Source organism: Triticum dicoccoides, chromosome 7B (genome assembly GCF_002162155.2).
Source record: "Triticum dicoccoides isolate Atlit2015 ecotype Zavitan chromosome 7B, WEW_v2.0, whole genome shotgun sequence".
NCBI classification, from domain to species: Eukaryota; Viridiplantae; Streptophyta; class Magnoliopsida; order Poales; family Poaceae; genus Triticum; species Triticum dicoccoides.
In genome coordinates, this window is record NC_041393.1 from 353,852,949 (window position 1) to 353,870,569 (window position 17,621).

A 17,621-nucleotide genomic window follows, 5' to 3' on the forward strand; every position below is an offset into this window, starting at 1 on the left:
ATTTCACACGAGTTCTCGGCTACGTACACACCTCAACAAAATGGAGTTGTTGAGAGGAAGAACCAGACGCTCATTGAAATGGCGAGAACGATGCTTGATGAGTACAAGACGCCAAAGCACTTTTGGGCGGAAGCGGTTGAGACAGCTTGTCATGCAACAAATCGCTTGTATCTCCACAAGCTACTCGGCAAGACGGCATACGAGCTCCTAACCGGTAACAAACCCCAAGTTGGATACTTTCGAGTATTCGGCTCAAAGTGCTACATTCTTGATAAGCATCATCGTTCTAAATTTGCTCCTAAGTCTCATGAAGGTTTCCTACTTGGTTATGGCTCAAACTCTCACACATACTGTGTCTACAACAATTTCACCCGAAAGATTGAAGAAATGGTAGATGTGAAGTTTGATGAATCTAACGGCTCGCAAGTAGAGCAATTGCCAATTGATGTAGGAGACAAAGATCCCTCGAAAGCAATCCAAGACTTGTCTATTGGCAAGATCCGCCCAATGGAGGTGAAGGAGAGTACCTCGTCCATCCAAGTGGAAGCTTCTACCTCATGACAAGGTGAACCAAGAGTTGATACGGAAGCATCCACAAGTGGGACACACCAAGATGAAGAAAACGAGGAAGTACACCAAGAACATCAACAACCTCCTTCTCCACCACGACAAGAGAACGACAACGCCAACAATGAAGAAGGCCAAGATGAAGAATATGTTCAACCAAGACCCAAGCAAAAGCTTTCACGAGTTCGAGCAAGAATTGCTAAAGACCATCCCGTCGAGCAAATCTACAATGATATCCAAACCGGGAGAATCACTCGCTTTAAAACTCGTTTAGCTAACTTTTGTGAACACTATTCATTCATCTCTAGCATTGAACCTATGAAGGTTGAAGAAGCATTGGAAGATTCGAATTGGATAAATGCCATGCATGAAGAGCTACACAACTTTGAGAGAAACCAAGTGTGGACATTGGTTGAGAAGCGCGACAACAACCACAACATCATCGGTACCAAATGGGTGTTTCGCAACAAGCAAGATGAAGATGGACAAGTAGTTCGCAACAAAGCACGTCTCGTCGCCCAAGGCTACACACAAGTCGAAGATATGGACTATGGTGAGACTTATGCTCCCGTTGCTAGACTTGAGTCCATTCGCATCTTACTTGCCTATGCTAATCACCATGATATCACCTGGTACCAAATGGACATTAAAAGTGCTTTTCTAAATGGTGAAATATAGGAGGAAGTTTATGTTAAACAACCTCCCGGCTTTATTAATCCTAAGAAACCTAATCATGTTTACAAACTTCACAAAGCTCTTTATGGTCTTAAACAAGCTCCTAAAGCGTGGTATAAATGCTTGACCAAGTTCCTTATTGAAAAAGGCTTTGAAATTGGAAAAATAGATTCTACTCTTTTTACTAAAAGGGTCAATAGAGAACTATTTGTGTTCCAAATCTATGTTGATGATATTATATTTGGTTCTACTAACCCTCATTTTAGTGAAAAGTTTGGGAAGCTAATGTCGGAGAAGTTTGAGATGTCTATGATGAGTGAACTCAAATTCTTTCTTGGTTTGCAAATCAAACAAACTAAGGAAGGTACCTTTGTCTCTCCAATGAAGTACACCAAGGACTTATTCAAGAAGTTCAATATGCAAGAATGCAAAGGTATGACTACACCCATGCCTACTAGTGGACATCTTGACTTGACCAAAGATGGTGAACCAGTTGATCAAAAGGTTTATCGCTCTATGATTGGTTCATTGTTATATATATGTGCTTCACGTCCCGATATCATGCTAAGTGTGTGCATGTGTGCACATTATCAAGCTGCTCCTAAAGAATGTCATCTTAAGGCCGTGAAAAGGATAGTGAGATACTTAATCCATACACCAAATTTTGGCATTTGGTATCCTAAGAGGGCCTCTTTCGATCTTGTTGGCTACTCCGACTCAGACTATGCCGGTGACAAGGTTGATAGAAAGTCCACTTCGGGTACTTGTAAATTTCTTCGTAGATCTCTTGTATCTTGGTCTTCCAAGAAACAAAACTCGGTATCCTTATCCACCGCCGAAGCGGAATACATTGCCGCTGGTTCATGTTGTGCTCAATTACTTTGGATGACCCAAACCCTTAAAGATTATGGTATATATGTGAAACATGTTCCATTACTTTGTGACAATGAAAGTGCTATCAAGATTGCTCACAATCCCATGCAACACTCTCAAACTAAGCATATTGAAGTTCGTCATCATTTCATTCGAGATCATGTTGCTAAGCGTGACATTAATCTTAAGCATGTTCGCACCGAAAAACAATTAGCGGATATTTTCACTAAACCACTTGATGAGAAAGTGTTTTGGAGGTTAAGAGGTGAATTGAACATCATTGATGCTTCAAACTTGGAGTAGAAACTCCATTGGATACATGCAAGACATGAGCTTATGACTAATCCTTGATATTTCTGTTATGATGATAATCTTATGTCTTGGATATATTTGCACCTTGCATGTTATCTAAACCATGTAGGTACTTGGTTGAATCGAATTCCGTGAGATTGTAACCTACTCATATCTTGAGCAATCTCTACATCACCAAGTCTCTACACAATGGTGGTTGAAGACAAGGAAGCACAGAACCATTCAAACATATCCTTTGACAAATTCTATGTTGAGTTTCATGATTGTCATTTTGGACACACAAGTGCTCTTCCTTGCAAAAACTAACCCATGTAGGTAGATGAACTCAAATTCCAAGTGGTGCTCCCAACTCTCGATGAGCTACATCAACCTTGAGCAACCCACACAAGTTCAACTACATGATCAACACCACCACCCAAGGTATGTCATTCCATCTTAGAGAAGCTTTACTCCAAGTCATGAGTAAAGGCAACTCGACAAGATGTGAATACATCAAGATGCTTAAACGATAAATGGTAACCCCATTTTGAGCTTAAACGATGAGTATGACCTATGATCAAGTGATCTCACTTGACTCCTAAGTCAATATACTCTAACATAGGTGACCTTGTCGCCGACCATCTCCAGATGAAGTTTACTTGTGTTCTTTTCTGTGCTCTTGCATTTGTCTCATGCATGTTTGTTTCCCCTTTCAAAAAAACTTCATCTAGATTTCTTTCTTTTCTATTTGTTCTGCATTCCCTGCATCCAATTCATTGCAAATCTTTCTGTTAATTACTTGCAAATCCTTGTGAGATCTTACTTGTCTAGTGAGCTGAGGTGACAAGTGTTTTCTCTGCAATGAAATTGGTCTCACTGGTTTGTTGTTTTTGGTCCAACCGAATCCTTTCGGTGCCACCAAAGCAAACCACTCGGTGCCGCTGATTTCACTACACGAAAAACATTTTGCCACTTGTTCCTGCTTTACTTTTGATCCAGCTCCACTCAATGAATCTTGTCCTCTACAAGCATCACACTTTTATCAGTGCTTTGTGCTGTGACTCAAGGACCACACCCACTCACGACAAATTCCAAAAGGCCCTTCTTGTAAGTTGATGTCAAAGGGGGAGAGAGAGATCACATCAAAGCTTATCACTTCTACAGGGGGAGAGAATACTCAAGAAGAGAGTAATCCTCAAGGATCCCAGATGCTTGGTGTTCAAGAGGAGAGATGCCACATGTCTTCTTGAGGGGAAAGAAAGACATGTTCATATGTGCTTATTTGCATTAGCTCTGTTCATTTGTTTCCTTGAGCTCTAATTTCGCATTTTGCTCTGATTTTCTGTTGCCTATCTTCTCCCAGTATCCCATGCTAGATTCAGGGGGAGCAAGACATCTAAGGGAAAGAAATTCCTTAAATTCATTGCACACCTTTACCTTTGGGGACATGTCTATGTGGTACTTAGTACTCACTCTCTACATGTCATCCCAGTCTTGGTATTCTTGTGGTTTCTTCTGTTTGCTCTGGCTAGTAGGTGTATCTGTGTTATCTAACGTTGTTTACGCAGGTTCATTCCATCCTAAGCCAACTCAAGACCACAAGGTAAGTATATGCATCACAGTCATGTGTATGAGGAATTCTTGCTGATGTACATATTGTTTGCAAGAAGGACTCATGAGAATGAAGGTACATTTCCCACATACACATCTGTTGCTATCTTTTGCTCTGATGCATATGGCCAAGATACATGTAACACATTGCTTACTCTGTCATGTTCATGCATTCACATGCTCCTATATTCTATATTCACATGATTGCATACATGTAGGGGGAGCCTATGCACGTTACATGTCTTTGCAAAGCTTTACTTGCTATTCTCTATATCTTTATCTAAAGCTTTGATGTATGTTGTCATCAATTACCAAAAAGGGGGAGATTGAAAGCACAAGTGCTCCCTGGGTGGTTTTGGTAATTAATGTCAACATATCTCTTGTTGGACTAACACTTTTACCTAGTATGTTTCAGACAAGTTCAACAATGGAGTGGCATGGACTAAAGGATGTGGAATCCCTTCTAGATGCCGAGGACAAAGGATTGGCTCAAGCTCCAAGCTCAAGACTCTACATTTTCTATTTTAGTGATCCAAGATCACACTGAGTCTATAGGAAAAGCCAATACTATCAAGAGGGGATGAGGTGCTGCTTAATGGCTTGCTTGCTCAAAGTGCTTAGTGATATGCTCCAAAGCCCTCAACTACTTTCTCACATCCACATATGTCCTAAACCAAAACTCTAACTCGGCCCGACCGATTCTTTATATCCGGCGCCACCGAGTTCAGATGTCATAGCCACTGCCACAAACCCTAGGCAAATCGGTCTCATCGATAGGGATCTCGGTCTCACCGAGATGGGATTGTAATCTCTCTGTGTATGTCCATTACCAAAACCGGTCTCACCGAGTTTGAGCAATCGGTACTACCGAGATTACAATGCAAACTCTCTGGTTAGCTTATTACCAAAATTGGTCCCACCGAGTTTGTGTAATCGGTCCCACCGAGTTTGCCTGACCAACTCTCTGGTTAGCTTATTACCAAAATCGGTTTCACCGAGTTTGTGTAATCGGTCTCACCGATATTACGTTATGCCCTAACCCTAACCAGAACGGTCCTACCGAGTTGCATGTTGGTCCCACCGAAAATCCTAACGGTCACTAGGTTTACTAAATCGGTCTGACCGAGTTTGTTGATTTGGTCCCATCGAGATTGGTAAATTGTGTGTAACGGTTAGATTTTGTGTGGAGGCTATATATACCCCTCCACCTCCTCTTCATTCGTGGAAAGAGCCATCAGAACGAACCTACACTTCCAACTTACATTTTCTGAGAGAGAACCACCTACTGATGTGTTGAGGCCAAGATATTCCATTCCTACCATATGAATCTTGATCTCTAGCCTTTCCCAAGTTGCTTTCCACTCAAATCTTCTCTCCACCAAATCCAAATCCTGTGAGAGAGAGTTGAGTGTTGGGGAGACTATCATTTGAAGCACAAGAGCAAGGAGTTCATCATCAACACACCATTTGTTACTTCTTGGAGAGTGGTGTCTCCTAGATTGTCTAGGTGTCACTTGGGAGCCTCCGACAGGATTGTGGAGTTGAACCAAGGAGTTTGTAAGGGCAAGGAGATCGCCTACTTCGTGAAGATCTACCGCTAGTGAGGCAAGTCCTTCGTGGGCGACGGCCATGGTGGGATAGACAAGGTTGCTTCTTCGTGGACCCTTCTTTGGTGGAGCCCTCCGTGGACTCGTGCAACCGTTACCCTTCGTGGGTTGAAGTCTCCATCAACGTGGATGTACGATAGCACCACCTATCGGAACCACGACAAAAACATCCATGTCTCCAATTGCGTTTGAATCCTCCAATCCCTTCCCTTTACATTCTTGCAAGTTGCATGCTTTATTTTCCGCTGCTCACATACTCTTTGCATGCTTGCTTGTTATGTATTGTGAGTGTTAAACTTGTGCCTAAATTCCACTTAAACTTAAAGAAGTTAAAAACTGCAACTTTTGGTACTTAGTGTCTAATCACCCCCCCTCTAGACACCTCTTCTCGATCCTTTCAAAAAGAGAGGGGGAGAACATTGTATTGAGATCCAAAAAGAGAGAAGAAGCCATCTAGCTAATAACTATGGACCCGAAGGTCTGTGGTAAACTACTCACAACTCATCGGAGGGCTATGGTGTGATGTAGAAGCCCTCCGTGGTCGATTTCCCCTCCGGCGGAGCGTCGGCAAAGGCTCCAAGATGGGATCTCGTGGATACAGAAGGTTACGATGGTGGAAATTGTTTTTCGTTGGCTCCGTGGATTTTTTCGGGGTATGTGGGTATATATAGGAGGAAGAAGTACGTCGGTGGCCGCTCGAGGGGCCCAGGAGACAGGGGGCGCGCCCAGAGGGGGTGGGCGCACCCTCCTATCTCCTGACTGCCTCGATTGCTTCTTGACTTGCACTCCAAGTCCTCTGGATCACGTTCGTTCCAAAAATCACGCTCCCAAAGGTTTCATTCCGTTTGGACTCTGTTTGATATTCCTTTTCTTCGAAATACTGAAATAGGCAAAAAAACAGCAATACGGGTTGGGCCTCCGGTTAGTAGGTTAGTCCCAAAAATGATATAAATGTGTAAAATAAAGCCGATAAACATCCAAAAGGGGTAATATAATAGCATGAAACAATCAAAAATTATAGATACGTTGGAGACGTATCAGTAGACAAAGTATGTTAGCTCATGCCTCTCCCTCATATAAAATTACAAGAATAATTACCGGTACTTGTTATCGATTGCCTAGGGACAAATGACTTTCTTGTTGACAAAAGTTATCTACTTTTACTACCTTGCATTTTTATTCGTAGTTTTATTCTCGCAAAGTACTCATAGTTTTATTCTTGCAAAATAGTTTCATACTTGTTTTAAGTAAACCAAATGTCAAGTGTGCGTAGAGTTGTATCGGTGGTTTGTATCGGTGGTCGATAGAACTTAAGGGAATATTTGTTCTTCCATTAGCTCCTCATTGGGTTTGACACTCTTATTTATCGAAGAAGGCTACAAATGATCCCCTATACTTGTGGGTTATCAAGACCTTTTTCTGGTGCCGTTGCCGGGGAGCAATAGCGTGGGTGAATATTCTCGTGTGTGCTTGTTTGTTTTATCACTAAGTAGTTTTTATTTTCTGTTCTAAGTTGTTCTCTATCTTTAGTTATGGATAAGGAACACGAAACACACAAAAATTAGTTGTACTTGCTACTCATGGATATGGGGAACCTCCTAAGAAAACCCCATTCAACTATATAATGGGAGTAACATTGGATCAACGTGAATACTTTAGGGATTATTGCTTGACTCATAAAGGAATTTTTTTATGGGATCAAATTCATAGGTTGCATTGGTATGCTTGGGAGCTATGCTTGAGATATGATTATACTTGTTGCTCTAGGATGAACGCTGCACATCTTCCCTTTTCAGGCATATTTAATGATAATGAAACCTTGGCTTCTTATGCTAATGGTATATATGATTACTATGATGTGGAAAGAATAGTTGAATTTGTTGCTTTTAAGGGTGCTTATGAAATTGAATATTCGTTTGAAAAGTATGGAGATTTTGATGATTCAGTTTATAGACCTGAAAATTTTGCTATCCTTAAATATTGCTATGATAATTATAAATACAATTATGATATTGATGTGTTTATTGAGAAAGTCTCCGTTATCCAAGAAGAGACTAATATTTTGTAGGAGTCTATGGAAGAAGAAGTTGATGAAACTGCGAGCTCATTGGATGAAAAATATGATGAGGAGAGTGAAGAACAAAAGGAGGAAGAGCGGATTAGCTACCCGTGCCCACATTATAATGAGAGTAACTCTTTAACTCACACATTGTTTAATTTCCCTTCATGCTTACTGAAGGATGATTGCTATGACAATTGTTATGATCATGTTGATTCTTTTGAAATATCCCTTTTTGATGAAGTTGATGCTTGTGGCCATGATGCCAATATGAATTATGCTTTTGAAGATGAACTTGCTATTGTTCCTTATGTTAAGAATGAAACTGTTGCTATTCCACCCACACATGATAGTCCTATTATCTTTTTGAATCCTATATACTTAAGAAGTTCACCCCCACTACTTTATTTAACTTGACATGCAGCCTATCCACCTCAGCAATCTGCCACATCAACATTCATTTTTCTTTTTGACTATTTTTATTGAATATTTAGACGTGTTCTGTAGACTGTAGTCACCCAATGGTTACCTGCAAACGTAAGAAAGAAGTCCAATCGTCTCAAAGAAGCCCAACCGATTATCCTCACATCATGCCTTTCTGCTTCCGTCTCCCGAACGCATCTGTCGTCTCATCATATCCCCACCTCTCCACACCCATAGCAATTTGGTTCAACACATTTGCACATCTCCTCCCCTTCCCTCCACAGCTCCAGCGAGAATTCGCATGATCCTAGGCCCCGGGCATCCTTAGGTAGGCACATGGTGGCGAGCTTGCTGTAGGTGCCGTCCGGACGGAAGCTGCGGATGGGGGGCACCACGAACTAGTGGGTGCGTGCCCGGAAACGCTCACTGCTGCTCCCGCAGTGACAACCATCTCTCTGCTTCTCCTCCGACACTCTCCAACCCCCGCTGCTTCACCTGCAGTGTCATACCGCCACCTCACCCCTCTCCACTGCAAGCACTGATGAGACACATGCTTCGCCTCCTCCAGATCAATGAGGTGATGCTGAAGGAAACTTGACATTGAGGAGACACCTTAACAAACAAGGGCACTACAAATCATAAGAAGAAACTCTGCCCACGACTGCTCGCCGCCGAGCTTGGACACAAGGAGCTCACTGTGCACGGGAAGATTGACCGCGAAGACCAGTGTTGGCTATGGGATCTTCAAATCCACAATTTTTTGCAGTTTCCTTTTTTTCTTTATCATGTGCATGTCAACAAAAAGGGAGCAGTGTTATATTCTCATGTGGCAGATTCAATAGTATTCAACAAAGTTATTTCGATTTACCATTAGGAAGCCGTCAGTTTTTCCGTCCATGACGAATTGACTGCAATTTTGGATTTCTTTATGTTTTTGCAACAATTCTAACCTGTAGGAAGCATGCTCATCTTCCCCAAACCTGCACAGTGAATTATAATAGTATTTATGATGATACATGAGCCAGTACTGAGGCTCATCTTGATCTGCTATTCGGATAAATACACTTCTGTGGAATTGTTCTTCTCTTCATGTTATTGATTTGCAGGCAGCCATTGTTACAGATCCAGCCATGATGACAACACTTTTGTGGACCTGTACTTCTCTCCATGTTTGCAGGCAAGGCATTGTTACAGATCCAACTAAATTATAATTACCATGTTTGTTTTCCACATGTTCCCTATGTAGGTTTATGGTTGTACATGGCTTGGGCAAATATCGATTTCTTAATTGTTTGATCATACGAATGTTTATGACACATGTATGTAATTGTTTGTACACAAGCCTCAGCTGCAGATAATGTTGATGGATGTATGATGTATATATGTTCTCCACATTAAAAAACATGTAAGTTCTATGGGGATAATTGGAGTGATGCCTTTTTTATTTACATTGTGTATATCTATGTATCATAACTTGTGGCTGTATGCCCATCGAGAATTTGATGCGTTCGCCTATGATTAGTAATGATGTTCTGTCCTTCTAAATTAGTTTAATATATGCCTTTGTAGGTTGTGCTTTATGATCCTAATGAGAAATTCGACAAGAAATATTTTCCAATCAGGAGAGGTTTCTTCATAAATTCTGTGAGAAATAAATATTTTAACACACTAATTTATTGCTTATGTTTTCAACCAATGTATCATCTATTCCAAAAACTACCACACTTTCTTTTGAAAAAGAACAATTGTACTTGATGGACAACAATGGACGTAGGCTGACATCTAATAGATGTGATCTCCATTTTGCTTAAGTCAAATATCTTCAGAGTTGTACACTCACTCACCTTATTGATGTTTTGATCTCCATAGAGGATGTGTTTGTGAGCATGTTAATACAATCTTCTATTTATTAAGTCACCATTCATTGGTCTATGTTTTGCTAATCGATTCAGACAAGGTATATTGTTTGCTTCAATTTATACTATGGTATGAAACCAAAATAAGTCTTAATCAATGGAAACTATAATTTCAATCCCATAATTCAAAGGAAAAGAAACTAGAATAAGTCTTACAATCAAGGAACTAATCCATGCTTTGATACTCCGAGACACTATTTTAGTCCACTTACATAAATCATGTTGACAGTAAAGCATTATTGATATTTGCACTCCGACCATCCGCATAACCCAGATTGCTACCAATTGGAGGTCTATTCTCTTGCTATTACATTTTTTACCTTGGAATTTTTAGTGTTGATTTGAGGTTATATATTTAGTTTCTATGCTACTTTTAATGCCAACAAAGAAATCCCGCAGCAACGCGCGGGGTATCATCTAGTTCTCCAAACTACACCATATCGGAGAAGTTTGTTCTTATTAAGGATTACATTGATGGGTTGCTTTTTACCGTTGCACATGATGATTTTGATGAATATAATATGCATGTGCTTGCTGCCCCTACTTGCAATTATTATGAGAGAGGAACTACATCTCCGCCTCTCTATGTTTCCAACACCAAAGAATTGCAAGAAACTAGTTATACTATGTATTGGCCTTTACTTGATGTGCATGAATTGTTCTTGTATGACATGTTGATGCATATGAAGAGGGTTAGACTTCGTCATTGCTTGATATATGTTGCTTTGTGCTCACTACTAAATGCCAAATCATTGCTGATTAAAATTGGCTTTGATAAACTTTGGGATCCGGGTGGATCCTTTACTTGAGCACTTTATGCCTAGCTTAATGGCTTTAAAGAAAGCGCTGCTAGGAAGACAACCTGGAAGTTTTAGAGAGTCATTTATTTCTGTTGAGTGCTTTTATATAGTTTAAAAACAAAAAAAAATATAGAGGGGAACTTAAAAACTTTTCACAAAAGAGAAGCGATTGGAAGTGTTATGCATTGGAGAAGTGAGGTTCGACCTTGAACAATTGTGTTCATGCTCATGGAAACAATGTAGAATTTTTCATGAACATTCTCAAAAAAATAATTATCCCCTTATAAAAATCTATTTAATTATAAAAATAATGTGCAAAGATTTGCCTTTAGGATGATTATATTGCTTGTTAGTATGTGCGGTGCAGGAACAGAAACTTTGGCTGTAACGCGTGAATTTTCATTTTTTACTGGAACGTCAAACGTTTCTGAAACTTTTTGAACATTCTTGCTATACAAATTGTTTATCTTGTCCTTATTTTTTAGAATTTTTGGAGTACCATAAGTACGGTAGGTGTTCAGATTGCTACAGACTGTCCTATTTAAGACAGATTCTGTTTTTGATGCATTGTTTTGCTTGTTTTGATGAAACTATCGATTCTATCGGTGGTATAAGCCATGGAAATGTTATATTATAGTAGATACTATGCAAAAACAAAATATGAATTGGTTTGCAATAGTACTTAGAGTAGTGATTTGCTTTATTATACTAACGGATCTTACCGAGCTTTCTATTGAGTTTTGTGTGGATGAAGTGGTCAAAGATCGAGGAGGTCTCGATATGAGGAGAAGGAGGAGATGCAAGAGCTCAAGCTTGGGGATTCCCAAGGCACCCCAAGTAAATATTCAAGGATACTCAAGCGTCTAAGCTTGGGGATTCCTCGGAAGGCATCCCATCTTTCTTCAACAAGTATCTGTATGTTTTCGTCTTCGTTTCGTTCATGTGATATGTGTAAATCTTGGAGTGTCTTTTGCATTTAGTTTTCACTTTTTCTTTTATGCACCATGCTGGTATGAGATACTCCATGGTTGATTTATATTCTGATTACACTTCACTATATATTTTGAGTATGGCTTTATAGAATGCTTCATGTGCTTCACTTATATCATATGAAGTTTGGATAGCCTCTTTCTCTTCACATAGAAAACCGATGTTCGTAGAATGCTCTTTTGCTTCACTTATATTTGTTAGAGCATGATCTTTTGTAGAAATAATTAACTCTCTTGCTTCACTTATATCTATTTAGAGAGTCAACATGAATTGGTCATTTGCATGGTTAGTCATGAAATCCTACAAAAAAATTATGGATCACTGAATATGATATGTTTGATTCCTTGCAATAGTTTTGCGATATAGAGATGATAATATGTGGGAGGTACTAGTAAACGGTTGTGGTTAGTAAGAATAATGGTGTTAAGGTTTGTGATTCCTGAAGCATGCCCGTATAGTCTCTCGTTATGATATGAAGTTGGAGCATGATTTATTATTGATTGTCTTCCTTATGAGTGGCGATTGGGGACGAGCGATGGTCTTTTCCTACCAATCTATCCCCCTAGGGTCATGCGTAGTAGTACTTTGCTTCGAGGTCTAATAAACTTTTGCAATAAGTATATGAGTTCTTTATGACTAATGTGAGTCCATGGATTAATCGCACTCTTACCTTTTCGCAATTTGCTAGCCTCTACGGTACCATGCATTACCCTTTCTCACCTTAAGAGTCGGTGCAAACTTCGCCGGTGCATCCAAACCCCGTGATATGATACATTCTATAGCACATAAGTCCTATTATATCTTCCTGAAAACAGCCACCATACCTACCTATTATGGCCTTTCCATAGCCATTCCGAGATATATTGCCATGCAACTTCCACCGCTTCTGTTTTGATGACTTGAGCATTCATTGTCATATTGCTTTGCATGATCATATAGCTGTAGTTGTGGCTCATCCATCGTGCATTATTTTTTATACATGTTACGCTAGATCATTGCACATCCCGGTACACTGCCAGAGGCATTCATATAAAGTCATATTTTGTTCTAGGTATCGAGTTGTAATTTTTATTTCTTTTGAGTTATCTCTACCAACTAAAAGATTCGTAAGGTTCCCTCTCCCCTCTTACGTTGAATTTTTCTTCCGCCCTCGCACGTGCATCATTTGACCTCCCGTCCTTCCTTTTTCTGCCGATTTGCCACATGCATTGTCGTTCTTGTTTCCAAAAATCCTCTCCCACAGTCCCACTAATCCCATGATTAATGCCCTGGAAAAATCTCCATTAACCACCATCACATCCCACCTTCCTACCTCATGGCGGCATTGATTCTCTCCACTAACAATTACGTCGTTGTTTCGTCCCGCCCTAGCATCGCTGGAGGCGGCTTTCCACCAATGCCCTTCGAGAACTCCCTCCGCGATGCCCCTTTCCCACATGCTCCACTGCCACGACACACTCCCCATCACCGGCTTCCATCCTCAGCATTGAGGATGCTGCAGAAGCGGCGGGATGGAGACGCTGAGACGTGGACTGCCCTACCCCGACCCTGACCCTTTAGCATATGCTGACACCCCGACGCCCAACCGTCGTGTCCATGAACTTCAGCGACCTTGATTCAAGGTTATAAAAATTGATTCTCATGTTGTGTGTGCCAACTGATTCCTTCACTCTGCTACTCTTAGTTTTCTTGTAATTTTTAGAGAATTGTCTGATCCTGATTAACAAGATGATATGTGGATTATGAAGATCACAAGTTCACATTAAAAGGCTGACACCAGCGTCTCTAAGACATATATACATCATGCATCTGGCCGGCACCATCAGCAAGAACCATTACTTCATTTGTCATGAATCACACTTGTAAGGTATCCAATCAGTTGCTCGATGTCTTCGATTTGGATGTTGATATGTAGTTCTCATAGATTTGTGGGTTCGTTGCATCATCTTAGATTCTTGTTGCATGTATGCAGATAATCTTTTTATTTTCCTGAGAACTTCGGTGATATTCTTGGAGCGAAGCAGATGGGGGCCAAGAAATGGACAACCACTATTTCCCTCCTCAAATCTCTTTATTATCTATCTTTAGTTAACTAGAAAAGGTATATATTCATTGGGGCAGAAACTAGAAGCTCCGTGATATTTTTCTTCTTGCCACATACACGAAGGATTGTGCATACAACTTGCGATGTGAAATCAACATATAGTTTCTTCAGGGCCTTGTGAACATAGCATGGGCATTTAGATATATATTTTTAGCATTCTTCAGTGTCTTGATGAACAATACTGATTAATAATACCAGGAAAGGAGAGCATAATTTTAGTGCATGTTCAGCTCCATCCACCGATGGATATATATGCAAGGGAAAATATTACGTTTTTTGGTGAGAAAGATTCATCAGCGACGAACTGTATATTTTTCTAAACTTGATATGTTCTCTTAATATGGAGAGTTCATCTTCTCTTCTATATTTTACAAGGTTCACATTATCCGAGGGATATGGATAGGAAGAGTTTGGTTGAAAGAAGAAGAAAATAAGAGCGATTTAACATTAATAGATGGGAAATAATGCCGCTTCAGCATGGGGATTTTAAAGATATTGATACTTTACGCGTATGATTAGTCAGGGTTTATGGAGAGTGGATTTTCTATGAAACAACATCCGAACAATCTGAAATTTCGCAACATCAATCTCTACGATATGTTTGAGGTTCCTGCAAAGTTCAGTCCAAAAATAACATCTGAGAGCTCCCACAAAAAAAATCGCTGCTCAAACAGTGCACAAAACTTTGAGCAGTGATTTTTTTCAAGAGCTCAAGGGATGTTATTTTTTGATGAAATTTTGCAACAACATCAAACATTTGATATAGTTTTCTATAGCAAAATTTGCATGTTGGTTTAATTATTAATGTAAACCTAAATACTTAGATCCCGTTGCAACGTACGCGCAATTTCCTAGTAAGTAAATAGAAGTGTGATGATCATCATTACTCATTATTAGAGCATGTCCCAGTGAGGAAAGGATGGTGGAGACTATGATTCCCCCACAAGTCGGGATGAGACTCCGAACAATGAGAGAGAAAAAGATAAAAAAGAAAAATAAAAGAAAAAAAGAAAGAGAAAGAAAAAAAAGAAGAAAAATAATAAGAAAAAAGAGAGAAGTAGCATTGTTACTATCTTTTACCACACTTGTGCTTCAAAGTAGCACCATGTTTTTCATATAGAGAGTCTCCTATTTAGTCACTTTCATATATTAGTGGGAAATTTTCGTTATAGAACTTGGCTTGTATATTCTGATGATGGGCTTCATCAAATTCCCGGGGTCTTCATGAGCAAGCAAGTTGGATGCACACCCACTTAGTTTCCATGTTGAGGTTTAATACACTTATAGCTCTTAGTGCATATGTTGCATGGCAAACCCTACTCCTCGCATTGATATCAATTGATGGGCATCTCCATAGCCCGTTGGTTAGCAGCGTCGATGTGAGACTTTCTTACTTTTTTGTCTTCTCTATATTTACCCCTATCATTATACTCTATTCCACCCGTAGTGCTATATCCATGGCTTGCGCTCATGTATAGCGTCAGGGTTGGAAAAGCTGAAGCGCTTTAAAAAGTATGAACCAATTGCTCGGCTTGTCATCAGGGTTGTGCATGACAAATACTTTGTGTTAAGAAGACAGAGCATGACATTCTATGATTTTGTAGGGATAGCTTTCTTTAGCATAGATATTTTCAAAGACATGATTGTTTGTTGGGATGCCTGAATATTAATGTCTTTATGTCAAATTATAGACTATTGCTTTGAATCACTTATGTCTTAATTTTCATGCCATGACTAGATATATGATCAAGTTTATGCTAGGTAGCATTCCACATCAAAAATTATCTTTCTTATCATTTACCTACTCAAGGACGAGTAGGAATTAAGCTTGGGGATGCTGATCCGTCTCCATCGTACCTATAATTTTTGATTGTTTCATGCCAATATTATACAACTTTCACATATTTTTGGCAACTTTTTATATGATTTATTGGACTAACCTATTGATCCAGTGCCCAGTGCCAGTACCTGTTTGTTGCATGTTTTTTGTTTCGTAGAAAATCCATATCAAACGAAGTCCAAATGCAATAAAACTTTGTGGAGAATTATTTCAGAATATTTGTGATTTTTTGGAGTTGGAATCATTAGAAGAGGGGAGCCACAGTGATCGCAACCCACCAGGGCATGCCTGGGGGCCCAGGCGCGCCCAGGCGTCTTATGCCCACCTTGTAGGTTGGTTGGAGCTCTACTTCTGGTGCAAGAAAGATAATTTATGGAAAAAAATTGTGTAAAAATTTCAACACTATCGGAGTTACGGATCTCTGGGATTTAAGAAACCGTGAAGGGCCAGATTTGGAGAGCATGAAACAGAAGGGAACAGAGAGATAGATCCAATCTCGGAGGGGCTCTCGTCCCTCTGCCGCCATGCAGGCCATGGACCAGAGGGGAAACCCTCCTCCCATCTAGGGGGAGGCCAAGGAAAAAGAAGAAGAAGGAGGGGGGCTCTCTCCCCCTCTCTCCCGGTGGCGCCGGAGTGCCGTCAGGGCTAGGATTGTGACGGCGGTCTACATCAACAATCTTGCTACCGTCAACACCAACTCTCCCCCCCTCTATGCAGTGGTGTAACACCCCTTCTCCCCGCTGTAATCCCTACTTAAACATGGTGCTCAACTCCATATATTATTTCCCAATGATATTTGGCTATCCTATGATATTTGAGTAGATCCGTTTTGTCCTATGGGTTAATCGTGATCTTGGTTGGTATGGTTGCATATTTTATTTATGGTGCTGTCCTACGGTGCCCTTCGTCTCGCGCAAATGTGAGGGGTCCCCGCTGTAGGGTGTTGCAATACGTTCATGATTTGCTTATGGTGTGTTGCAAGAGTAACAAAAGCTTAAACCCGAGTAGGTGGGTTGTTGCATATGGGATCAAGAGGACTTGATACTTAATGCTATGCTTGGGTTTCATGACCTTAATGATCTTTAGTATGTGCAGATGCTTGCTAGAGTTCTAATCATAAGTGCATATGATCCAAGTAGAGAATGTATGTTAGCTCATGCCTCTCCCTCATATAAAATTACAAGAATGATTACCAGTATTTGTTATCGATTGCCGAGGGACAAATGACTTTCTTGTTGACAAAAGCTATCTGCTTTTACTACCTTGCATTTTATTCATAGTTTTGTTCTTGCAAAGTACTCATAGTTTTATTCTTGAAAAATAGTTTCATACTTGTTTTAGTTAAAGAAAATGTCAAGTGTGCATAGAGTTGTATCGGTGGTCGATAGAACTTGAGGGAATATTTGTTCTACCTTTAACTCCTGTTGGCTTCGACAGTCTTATTTAGCGAAGAAGGCTACAAATGATCCCCTATACTTGTGGGTTATCAAAGCCCCCTCACCTATCGCCATGGAGGACACCATAGTGTCATCCCGAAGGACCTCTCCTGGCGGAGGGGGTGAACGAGGCTGCCGAGAGAGCGCCCGGGGTTAATACGTCAGTCGCCGGAGACCTAGGGGAGGTGACCCCAACCACGGTGGGGACCCCCAACAATCCGGGGCCCAACCGAACACCATGTCGGAGACCAACATGGCTCCGGGGTCGGATAAGCAGCCCCCTACGAAAGAGGGGGAGGAGCACCAGCTCCCATGGCAGCCTCCATTAATCCAGAGGCGCCCAATGCTCTGGAGGAAGTACTGCAAAGTGCTTCCGTCATGGAGGAGCACCACACCCTGATCGGTGTGGTTATGGACAAGGTTCAGTCT